This window comes from Papaver somniferum, chromosome 2, assembly GCF_003573695.1.
Source record: "Papaver somniferum cultivar HN1 chromosome 2, ASM357369v1, whole genome shotgun sequence".
NCBI lineage: Eukaryota > Viridiplantae > Streptophyta > Magnoliopsida > Ranunculales > Papaveraceae > Papaver > Papaver somniferum.
In genome coordinates this window covers 115,880,154-115,891,736 of record NC_039359.1, presented here as the reverse complement: position 1 = coordinate 115,891,736, position 11,583 = coordinate 115,880,154, and positions in this window count along the sequence as shown.

The window sequence follows — 11,583 nt, the reverse complement described above, 5'->3', positions numbered from 1 at the left end:
TTCAGGTACTTATTTCTCATGGATGGAGCATATTGGAACAATGGATACGGTTTCCAACAATCTCAACAACATGACAACTTCCAACAATTCCAAGGGTATAATCAAAACCAATTCATTGGCTATGACCAATATTCCATGGATCCTTATGGTTTTCCTCAACAACCTTATGGCGGGTATGTGTGTGAACAACCACAAGGATTGGAGGATTCTTATGCTCGTGAACAACAAGTCTCTAACTTGTTAGACAACTTTTCCAACTTTTTACGACAAGAGTTTCAAAAAGAGAAGAGGCTACAACCGAGCAACTCCAAGAACTTCGTGAAGGTATGGCTATCTTACGAAGAAGCATTGATGAATACAAGGAAGAAAGGTATGAAGAAGAATTTTATTTCAAAGAAAATTATTCTAATGTGCATGTGGTGTGTGATGAATATTTGATTGATGTTAATGTTGAAAAAGGCCAACCTTTGGGGACTTTCGTTGATAATTGTGTAGCTAACTCAACTCTGATCTTAATAATGATCATTCGCCTATTCAAAAGGATGAGTTTGAGGTTAGAACACTAAATTCAGCGACAACCATCTTATGTTAGCTATGAAATTGACGATGATTATGAAGATACGTCGTTGAAGTAACTCATGGTGACATTACCCAAAGGTGTACAATGAAATTCTAGGATCAAGATGAAGATGAAAAGGACTATGACACTTGTGTAGATTACTCAAGCATTGATCTTAATAATGATCAAGAGCCTATTCAAAGGGTGAGCTTGAGGATGTTGCATTTTTGAGTGTTCTAAAAAAGTTCTTATGATAAATTTGGATCCGCAAAAGTAGTGCCTACAATGAAGAGGAGTGTGTTGAGAATGAAACCGATATGACCAATATTGTGGAAGACCCAATTGAGATTGCATAGGATTGTAATGAAGATGTTGATGCCGAGATTTTGGTTAAGGCAGAAACGGACGAAGAATGGTTGCAAGGTTGATAGAGGACCATGATATAAAAGAGGTGATAATTCACTTGAGTTTTTCAAGGATGAAGGATTATGTGATACAAAAGATTGTGCAAGGTTTGTCTAACCCTTTGCATATTGTTTCTTCTTCTTTACCTCTTATTGGTTTGAATGTATGTGCTTTGAGAATATTGTTGAATGACTTTGTTTCTCGATTTCACCATTAAAGATACTTGATTCTCAAAATATGCAGGTCTTGGAACAAGAAACTACCCGACTTCTACATTCTTTATACACTTCCAAGTGGACAATGTGGGGAAAACTTTTATCGGTTAATAGATTCGTTTCTATTTTATTGTGCTAATATGTGTGTGAAGTTAGTGTTTGTAAAACAGGTGCTATGGGTGGATCCCCAACTTTTCCGATTATTGGTGTATGGGGAATTCGTCGTGCAAGTCGGGCTAAATACGTTAAACTAAGCGCTAAATGGGAGGCAACCCACTGAGTTTGTATTTCTATATTTCGTTTTTCATATCATATTTGCATCCCCGTGTTTAACTTCCTTGAGTCGATAATCTATTTTAGAAGAAAATGATGACGAATACCTTTTCGTCAGAAAATTTCAGACTGCGCGTAGTTCAGTCCAGAGACCATAAATGTCAGACCGTTTATCGAAACACTGTGCCCTTTTGACACTGTGTAGAAAAGACGTAGGCGAACAACTTTCGTGAATAGTGTTTTGCCAAATTCCTTACCAATTTGTACAGTTTGTGTGTTTTATTTGCTGGTACGTCAGAATTCAGAATTTTCGGTTTTCACATTGAGGACAATGTGAAGTTTAAGTGTGGGGGAGTGGTTAAGCTTGCATTGTAAATTTTTCATGATTTTTCAACTTTTTTGTAAATTAGTGCATGAATAACTCCAACTTGTAGTTAGTTTAGAGTCACATAGTATACATGTCGCTAAGATTACATCGAAATTCTCATAAGAGTGACTGAACTTAGAGATGACAGAGAACGTGATCGGGTTTCTTACTTGTATGAGAGTTAAAGTTGGATTTAACCATGCCAGTGGCAAATGAGGTGCAGACTGAATTCGGTATTAGATTTGTGATCCCCTATAGTGGAGACTACCCATGTTACGTCATGAGAGGCACCGACTTTCACTTCATTGTACCTGTCTAAATATGTGCTTTTAGAGTGTGTGTCACCGTACGTAAACTTCGGGTAGAATGGTGAGCTACCCAACCTCCCACCAATAGAAGCACTATTTTGATCTCTTGAGTACTATTTTATCAATCATGAATGGTGACATCGAACTGCTAACTTACATACCACTTGTATTCTTGTTCGCAGTTAGCACCATCCACTTTATCTCTCTACACCAACAGGTCCATAGAAACACCATCATCATCAACAAGAGGAGCATCACAAATTCGAAGGAAAGTTGAAGACGTTCAAGGTTTACAAGCAACAATACATAAATGAGCAGATTTCAGATTCAAGTATAGCAACAAGACAAGAAGCAGAATTTTTACAAGTTGAAGACTATTGTACGAGAGCGAATATTATCAAGATGAGAATTCAAGAAGTTTATGATATCGAGACATATAAGTTGTGAAGAATCAAGCGGTAAAGTACTTACACCATGACCTTTGTACTTGCATTTTTTATTTTATCATATTTGTACATTATTTTCTCTTGTTCCAAAAAAAATCAAAAAAAAATCAAAAGAAAAAAATATAAAAATAAAAAAAAAAAAAAAATGAAAAAAAAAGAAATAAAAAAGAAAAAGAAAAAAGAGACTAGAGGAAATTTGTTAGGTTCATTATTAGTTTTGTTATTTTATTTCGTTTTGTTTTTATTTTGTATTTGGTTTATTTCTCTCGTCTCATGAAAAAAAAGAAAAAAAAGAAGAAAAAAAAAACAGAAAAAAAGACAAGAGAAAATTTCGTTAGGTTTATTATTAATTTTATTATTTTGTTTTGTTTTTATTTTATATTTGTTTTATTTTCTCGTCTCAATAGAAAAAAGAAAAAAAAGAGACAAAAAAATCCTTTGTATCATATTTTGGGTTTGTATAGTTCGTTTTTAGTTTTGTTTTCTTTCAATAAAGCCAATGGAAAGAAGAATATCCACAATGAAGTTTCAAGCATCAAGGAATTAGACGAAAGAATCACATTGTCAAGATTCTACGAAGTTCAAGAGTTATCATCGACAGTTGAAGACCAAAGTTCAAGATTTCATCATCAAGAGTTGAAGACCGAAGACGTTTCTATGGATGCTTTGAGAGTGGTGCTAACTGCACGCCGAACGGATAACGAGGTAAGTAAGCATATTCCCACCTTCGTTAAGTGGTTGATTTCCTTTCTTAGAGATCGTAAGAAAAAGGGTTTTCAATATGAATAAAAGATGTGGGTTTTCAAAACAATTCGGAGGGTTTTTGCCTTCCTACCATTCAACGTGTCGCGGGATTCTCTCTTCATTCTTACCTCGACACATGTGTGACCATAAAAAGCTATTTATTATTGAAAGCAACTTCATAAAACCCTTTCTTGTGAGGCAGAGTCGAGACTTTCGATCACTCCGAACCCGAATTTCTTTCGATAAGGGATGGTTATTTCTCTCTCAACTTTGAAGGATGAGATTGTGTTCATTTATGTATCTAACTTCTTACTAGTGTGCAGAATTTCTATGTCTTCTTAGCGCGTTGGATGCTATCATTACGGAGAACTAGTAAGTTGGAAAAATAGGTTTTGTGGGTATATCTCTAGTAAACCCTCACGAGACTAAAACTCGTCCACTAGGGACACCTAGGGGTTTTAAGGCTTGTTATACGTGCTAAGTGTGACCATAGCCTCGACGACACGGAGTTGTATGTATGTTTTAGTATTTGTTTTGTTTGATTTGCTCGAGGACTAGCAAAGTCTAAGTGTGGGGGAATTTGATAGGTGTCATAAACACCTTCATTTATATCTATAGTTTATGCTTTCTTTGGTATGTTTTCATGTAAATTATGTATCTTATGTTTGCTTTTGAGTTTAATAGGTACTTTGGAGTCATTTGGAGCAAAAGAAGGAGAAATCGTATTTTTGGAGCGTAAAAGGCAAAAAGGTCAATTCACATGCGATATTTATATTTGGAGCAGGCTAGGTTTCACAAGAAGGAGATAAGGAATGAACTAGAAACAACAAGAAGAACTACGCTGGGAACTGAATTGTCACACCTCCATTTGGGTGACCCTTATCCTAATGAGTGGGTATCATAGATCCGTTTTCCTTATAAACTAGAAACTAGGTCGAGTTGGTCATTACAAGACCAGTTCTTCTCTCAGCCAAATCTCGCCGCTCTCAGTTCCTTGCCAAGAATGGTTCACGCCGGAAAGCTCAGGTCTGGTCTGGTGAAGTACGTCGTCGGACCAGAGAGTTGTAAAAGGGTAAGAAAAGTCGAATTTGTAAGAGTTTATTTTGTGTTTGAATTCTCAGACGAAAACTCTATCAAGAACAATAAGCTGGTGTCGTAGAAAATGGAGATGAAGGGAGTAAAATCATCAAGCAGTTGCGAGTTTCTGTGGATTCAAAGGTCTGTAAACAATGGGTTTGTGTTGGATTTGCATTTGGTAGTGATGGTTTCGATAATTGAATACTAGGGTTGAATTCAAACTGGAATTGGGGTTGATGTTTCTCCATTGAGTGATCTGTGTTGTGAATCGAAAGAGGAGAAGTTGTTGCTGCTGTACAAAGTTAAGAATACGGAATCAATGGGTTCTGATATTGTTGTTGCTGATTGAAGATTAGTAAGAATGCAAGATGGATCATGACTCGGGTGAAGAGATTCAAGGGTTGAGTTCTCTGTGTGTATTGCCATGAAAGATTACAAGGAATTTGAATGCATCTGGAGCTGATGGTGATTGAATTATGGACTGGTGCAGCTGCAGATTTGTGTTGTTGTCACCAATGGGAGATAGCATTGCAGATTATGTGTGATGGGTTTGTAATGGTTCTGAGTTCGAGGGGGCGACGACGAGATTGTGCTTGAATGCATGTTGTTCCAGTTGGGCTAGAGAATTCGACAGCGAATATGATGAATTGAACTGCAGATTTGTATTGCAGGATATGGATGAATATGCTGAGCTTGTGCAATGCAGGTAAGTGATAGTTACAGCTAAAGTTGGGGCTGTTAACTGGTGCTTCTGGTGTTGAACATGACTTGCAAGTAAGAAGCTGATTGCAGAGAATGAGATTTCGTATGAGGCAGTGGTGTGAAGTTAGTGGATAACTTTGAGAAACAAGTGAAGGCCTAGAAGGTGAAACAGTTGATGGAGAATGAGAACTCGATTCACAGATGGAGATGGGTTTTGAATAAAGGATGGTTGCAGTTGCAGTTCTGCTATTAAGGGATGATGGCAGCTGAGTTAGCAGGTGGACTGCGAAGAAGATATGGATTCTGGGGAAACTGAGGCAAGAAGCGTTCGAGTTAATGGAATGCGGCAATGTAGAGAAGGAATAAAGCTGGTGATATACGCAAGTGATACAGCTGCAATGGTTGTGCAGGTATGAACTGAAATGGAAATGGTGATTGCAGGTGATGAGATGATAGAAAGTAGTGTTCTTGCTGGTGATTGTCATGGGTGCAGTGGTTGATTATTGGAAGGTGTTAGATCTGAGTTGGTACTGGTGGTTGCTGCCAAGGGAGTGAGTTGCAATTGCATTGCAAGTGGAGAAGGAAAATGGTGGATTGCTAGCTGCAGTTGAGTTCAGAATTGCAGGTGCAGTGACTTGAGTGGAGGTTGGATATACTCTGGTGCTGTGTTGCAGAGAACTGTAATGGGAAGAACGATTGAAGCTCAAGGATACTGCAGGTGCAATACAAGAATGGAATTGAAGATGGAGTTGGAACTGATATTGTTGCTTACAGAGAATGAGAACAAGCAGGAGATGATGTAGCAATGGTAGTGCAGTGTGAATTACAGGGAATGTGCTAGCATTGTGCACGTGGTGTTTGAGGCTTTGAGCTTATGCAGTACAAGTGGAGCTGATATCAATAGATGAATGTTAGGATATTTACAGGGTTGGAATGGCTTGAATTTGGCCGGGAAAACAAGCCTGAACAGTCAAAACTCGGCAGGAATTAGTTATGGCTGAGTTGACTCAGCGAGTTATACCGAGTTGACAGAGAAGGACATGGGCCTGTATTAACCGGGCTGTGGCTGCTAGTGGGTTGGAACAAAAATGGTAAGGTGGTCAGGCTTGGTCGAGTTATATCCCTAGGAAAGCTACTTCACACAACAGGGGGAAGCTATATAAGCTCTTTGGGGTTCTTTTATGATATTATCTTCTACTTCTACTTTGGTTCCAGGGTCTAGAAAGATGAAATTCTTTATTTTCCTCCTTGTTATGAACTTTTATGCGATGAGTACCTAGATTTTATTATTGGTTAAGGAATAAGTTGGATTTCCAAATATGGATTTTCATTCAATAAATTAGTTTTGTGTCACAATTATCGATTATGATTCGCTAGAAATATCGCATGTATGATTGATTGTTAGTTTCGTCAAGTTGCAAATTGGCATATCTATTGCTAGTTTAGGGTTTATTATACGTAAACGTGATACATACACGTAGCATAATTGTGATTATTGCTTGTAGTGATACATCCTAGTAGTCACATGTGGATCATAACCTTTGTTAAAACGGATTAGTGCTTTTACACGTTTGTTTGCATTGATTAGTCTTATTTCATAGAACTTAGTGCTCTTAGGGAGTTGAACTTAATTGTGCTTTTACACTTTAGGTTGCTTTTTAGGAAGAATTCACTTTCGCATCTTTTAATGTGTTTGTTGATGACAAGAAGAAATTAACGGGATATTCTTGCGATCAAGGTATCCTAGGACTTTTGATAAAAGTTGAGATTAAATTTCAATTCTAGTTATTGTTACAAATTCATTTTTGTGAATGAAAACTAATCCTTGACCAATATCTTCATCTTATTGATTTTCTTGTTTATTTCATTATTTGCTTTTAGTTTATTTTCCTTTACATAAAAATCAGAAATCCCCCCTTGTTTATTTAAGAAACCGAAACAACTTGACAACCTAGATCCTCTCTGTGGGAGCGATCCTTTCTTAACCTTGCTATATTATTTATTTTGAGTTGTGAGAAAGTGTAAATTTATATTTGCACGGCTGACAACCGGTCAAATTTTGGCGCCGCTGCCGGGAAGGCGGCGGTTGTCACTTGTTTTTGGTTTCTTATTTTCTTGTTTTTAGTTTTGTTTTATTTTCTGGTTTTTAACCTTGTTTTGAGAATCTTGTTTCAGGTACTTATTTCTCATGGATGGAGCATATTGGAACAATGGATACGGTTTCCAACAATCTCAACAACATGACAACTTCCAACAATTCCAAGGGTATAATCAAAACCAATTCATTGGCTATGACCAATATTCCATGGATCCTTATGGTTTTCCTCAACAACCTTATGGCGGGTATGTGTGTGAACAACCACAAGGATTTGAGTATTCTTATGCTCGTGAACAACAAGTCTCTAACTTGTTAGACAACTTTTCCAACTTTTTACGACAAGAGTTTCAAAAAGAGACAGAGGCTACAACCGAGCAACTCCAAGAACTTCGTGAAGGTATGGCTATCTTACGAAGAAGCATTGATGAATACAAGGAAGAAAGGTATGAAGAAGAATTTTATTTTCAAAGAAATAATTATTCTAATGTGCATGTGGTGTGTGATGAATATTTGATTGATGTTAATGTTGAAAAAGGCCAACCTTTGGGGACTTTCGTTGATAATTGTGTAGCTAACTCAACTCTTGATCTTAATAATGATCATTCGCCTATTCAAAAGGATGAGTTTGAGGTTAGAAACACTAAATTCAGCGACAACCCATCTTATGTTAGCTATGAAATTGACGATGATTATGAAGATACGTCGTTTGAAGTAACTCATGGTGACATTACCCAAAGGTGTACTTGAGTTGTGAGAAAGTGTAAATTTATATTTGCACGGCTGACAACCGGTCAAATTTTGGCGCCGCTGCCGGGAAGGCGGCGGTTGTCACTTGTTTTTGGTTTCTTATTTTCTTGTTTTTAGTTTTGTTTTATTTTCTGGTTTTTAACCTTGTTTTGAGAATCTTGTTTCAGGTACTTATTTCTCATGGATGGAGCATATTGGAACAATGGATACGGTTTCCAACAATCTCAACAACATGACAACTTCCAACAATTCCAAGGGTATAATCAAAACCAATTCATTGGCTATGACCAATATTCCATGGATCCTTATGGTTTTCCTCAACAACCTTATGGCGGGTATGTGTGTGAACAACCACAAGGATTTGAGTATTCTTATGCTCGTGAACAACAAGTCTCTAACTTGTTAGACAACTTTTCCAACTTTTTACGACAAGAGTTTCAAAAAGAGACAGAGGCTACAACCGAGCAACTCCAAGAACTTCGTGAAGGTATGGCTATCTTACGAAGAAGCATTGATGAATACAAGGAAGAAAGGTATGAAGAAGAATTTTATTTTCAAAGAAATAATTATTCTAATGTGCATGTGGTGTGTGATGAATATTTGATTGATGTTAATGTTGAAAAAGGCCAACCTTTGGGGACTTTCGTTGATAATTGTGTAGCTAACTCAACTCTTGATCTTAATAATGATCATTCGCCTATTCAAAAGGATGAGTTTGAGGTTAGAAACACTAAATTCAGCGACAACCCATCTTATGTTAGCTATGAAATTGACGATGATTATGAAGATACGTCGTTTGAAGTAACTCATGGTGACATTACCCAAAGGTGTACATTAAAATCTAGGATCAAGATGAAGATGAAAAGGACTATAATGACACTTGTGTAGATTACTCAAGCATTGATCTTAATAATGATCAAGAGCCTATTCAAAGGGTGAAGCTTGAGGATGTTGCATTTTTGAGTGTTCTAAAAAAGTTTCTTATGATAAAATTTGGATCCGCAAAAGAGTATGTGCCTTACAATGAAGAGGAGTGTGTTGAGAATGAAACCGATATGACCAATATTGTGGAAGACCCAATTGAGATTGCATAGGATTGTAATGAAGATGTTGATGCCGAGATTTTGGTTAAGGCAGAAACGGACGAAGAATGGTTGCAAGGTTTGATAGAGGACCATGATATAAAAGAGGTGCATAATTCACTTGAGTTTTTCAAGGATGAAGAGGATTATGTGATACAAAAGATTGTGCAAGGTTTGTCTAACCCTTTGCATATTGTTTCTTCTTCTTTACCTCTTATTGGTTTGAATGTATGTGCTTTGAGAATATTGTTGAATGACTTTGTTTCTCGATTTTCGCCATTAAAGATACTTGATTCTCAAAGTATGCAGGTCTTGGAACAAGAAACCGTGGAAGTACCCGACTTCTACATTCTTTATACACTTCCAAGTGTGGACAAGAATAAGTGTGGGGGAAACTTTTATCGGTTAATAGCTTCGTTTCTATTTTATTGTGCTAATATGTGTGTGAAGGACATGGGCCTGTATTAACCGGGCTGTGGCTGCTAGTGGTTTGGAACAAAAGTGGTAAGGTGGTCAGGCTTGGTCGAGTTATATCCCTAGGAAAGCTACTCACAGAACAGGGGGAAGCTATATAAGCTCTTTGGGGTTCTTTTATGATATTATCTTCTACTTCTACTTTGGTTCTAGGGTTTAGAAAGATGAAATCCTTTGTTTTTCTCCTTGTTATGAACTCTTATGCGATGAGTATCTAGATTTTATTATTGGTTAAGGAATAAGTTGGATTTCCAAATATGGGTTTTCATTCAATAAATTAGTTTTGTCTCACAATTATCGATTATGATTCGCTAGAAATATCGCATGTATGATTGATTGTTAGTTTCGTCAAGTTGCAAATTGGTAGAACTCGTAATCATATTTATTGCTAGTTTAGGGTTTATTATACGTAAACGTGATATACCTTGAATACACGTAGCATAATTGTGATTATTGCTTGTAGTGATACATCCTAGTAGTCACATGTGGATCATAACCTTTGTTAAAACGGATTAGTGCTTTTACACGTTCGTTTGCATTGATTAGTCTTACTTCATAGAACTTAGTGCTCTTAGCGAGTTAAACTTAATTGTGCTTTTACACTTTAGGTTGATTTCTAGGAAGAATTCACTTTCGCATCTTTTAATGTGTTTGTTGATGACAAGAGGTAATTAGCGGGATATTCTTGCGATCAAGGTATCCTAGAACTTTTGATAAAAGTTGAGATTAAATTTCAATTCTAGTTATTGTTACAAATTCATGTTTGTGAATGAAAACTAATCCCTGACCAATATCTTCATCTTATTGATTTGCTTGTTTATTTCATTATTTGCTTTTAGTTTATTTTCCTTTACATAAAAATCAGAAATCCCCCTTGTTTATTTAAGAAACCGAAACAACTTGACAACCTAGATCCTCTCTGTGGGAACGATCCTTTCTTACCCTTGCTATATTATTTATTTTGAGTTGTGAGAAAGTTCAAATTTATATTTGCACGGCTGACAACCGGTCAACCTGCCAGTGTTGCTGCTAAGAAGAGGCTGAAGAGAGTGACGGACAGGGACGGAGGTGGGGGTGGCTTAGGTAGGCTACAGCACACACACACACACACACACACACACCGCCCAAAAAAAAATGTGGAAAAACTTGTTTACACTGGCCTAATTATCGAAAAAATATTGATTAGCCCAGGTAAGAATTCTAGTTAGCCCATTTGTTACATGACTTCTTTAGATTTTCAGTATTTCTAGTTAGAATCAACGATGATGGAAGTTGGAACTTACCTCCAACCCCTCTCCAATCTAATCTATTTAGCCTATGTTGTTTACTTGGCCATGTGGAAACTAAAAATTAGCCCAAGTATCAAAATTTGTTAACATAGAGTTTTTCTCCCCTCTCTTTATTTTCATTCCTTTTTACAAACAATTAAAAAAATTGATGAAAAAGTGTTACGATGTATCGGTTCATAATTTTGTGATTCCATATGAAAATCATACAAATATATAGAAAATAACATTGTAAAATTCCGGGCGGCCTTCGGCCGCAATTTCATAAAATAATACTAATTTTTACTATACGTGTATTGTCTGCGCAATTTAAAAATTATCCCTAAACCTTAAAAGCGAAGCAGCGCGCAACGTCTTTCTCATTGTATATAATTTTGAGACATTTAGCTTATTTGAATATGGGTGTATGGAAGAAAAAAAATTTAGCCCACCCAGGCACAAATTCCTGGTTCCGTCGCTAGTGACGGATGGCTTGAAAGAGATGCGACGAGCATAGCTTCTGTGTACCTTCGTTTTTGCTAGTAAATAAAGATTATTTGTGCGTTCAGACGTGACACTAACTGTTTCAGTTCAAACTGACACGGTGTTTGGGTTTTTTCTTCTATAGAATGGTTTAGTTGCTATATAACAAACTCAGATCGTTGCGTTTAAGAAACCTGCACCAGTTTTTGCATACACACTTGAATTTTCATTTAGCATATACAGGTAAACGCAAGAGGATCCCGCCTGGAATATACATCACGAGTCTCCGGCCGCTGTCTAATTTCTTCTTCTTTATTCTAGAAACTGAGAAAAGGTCG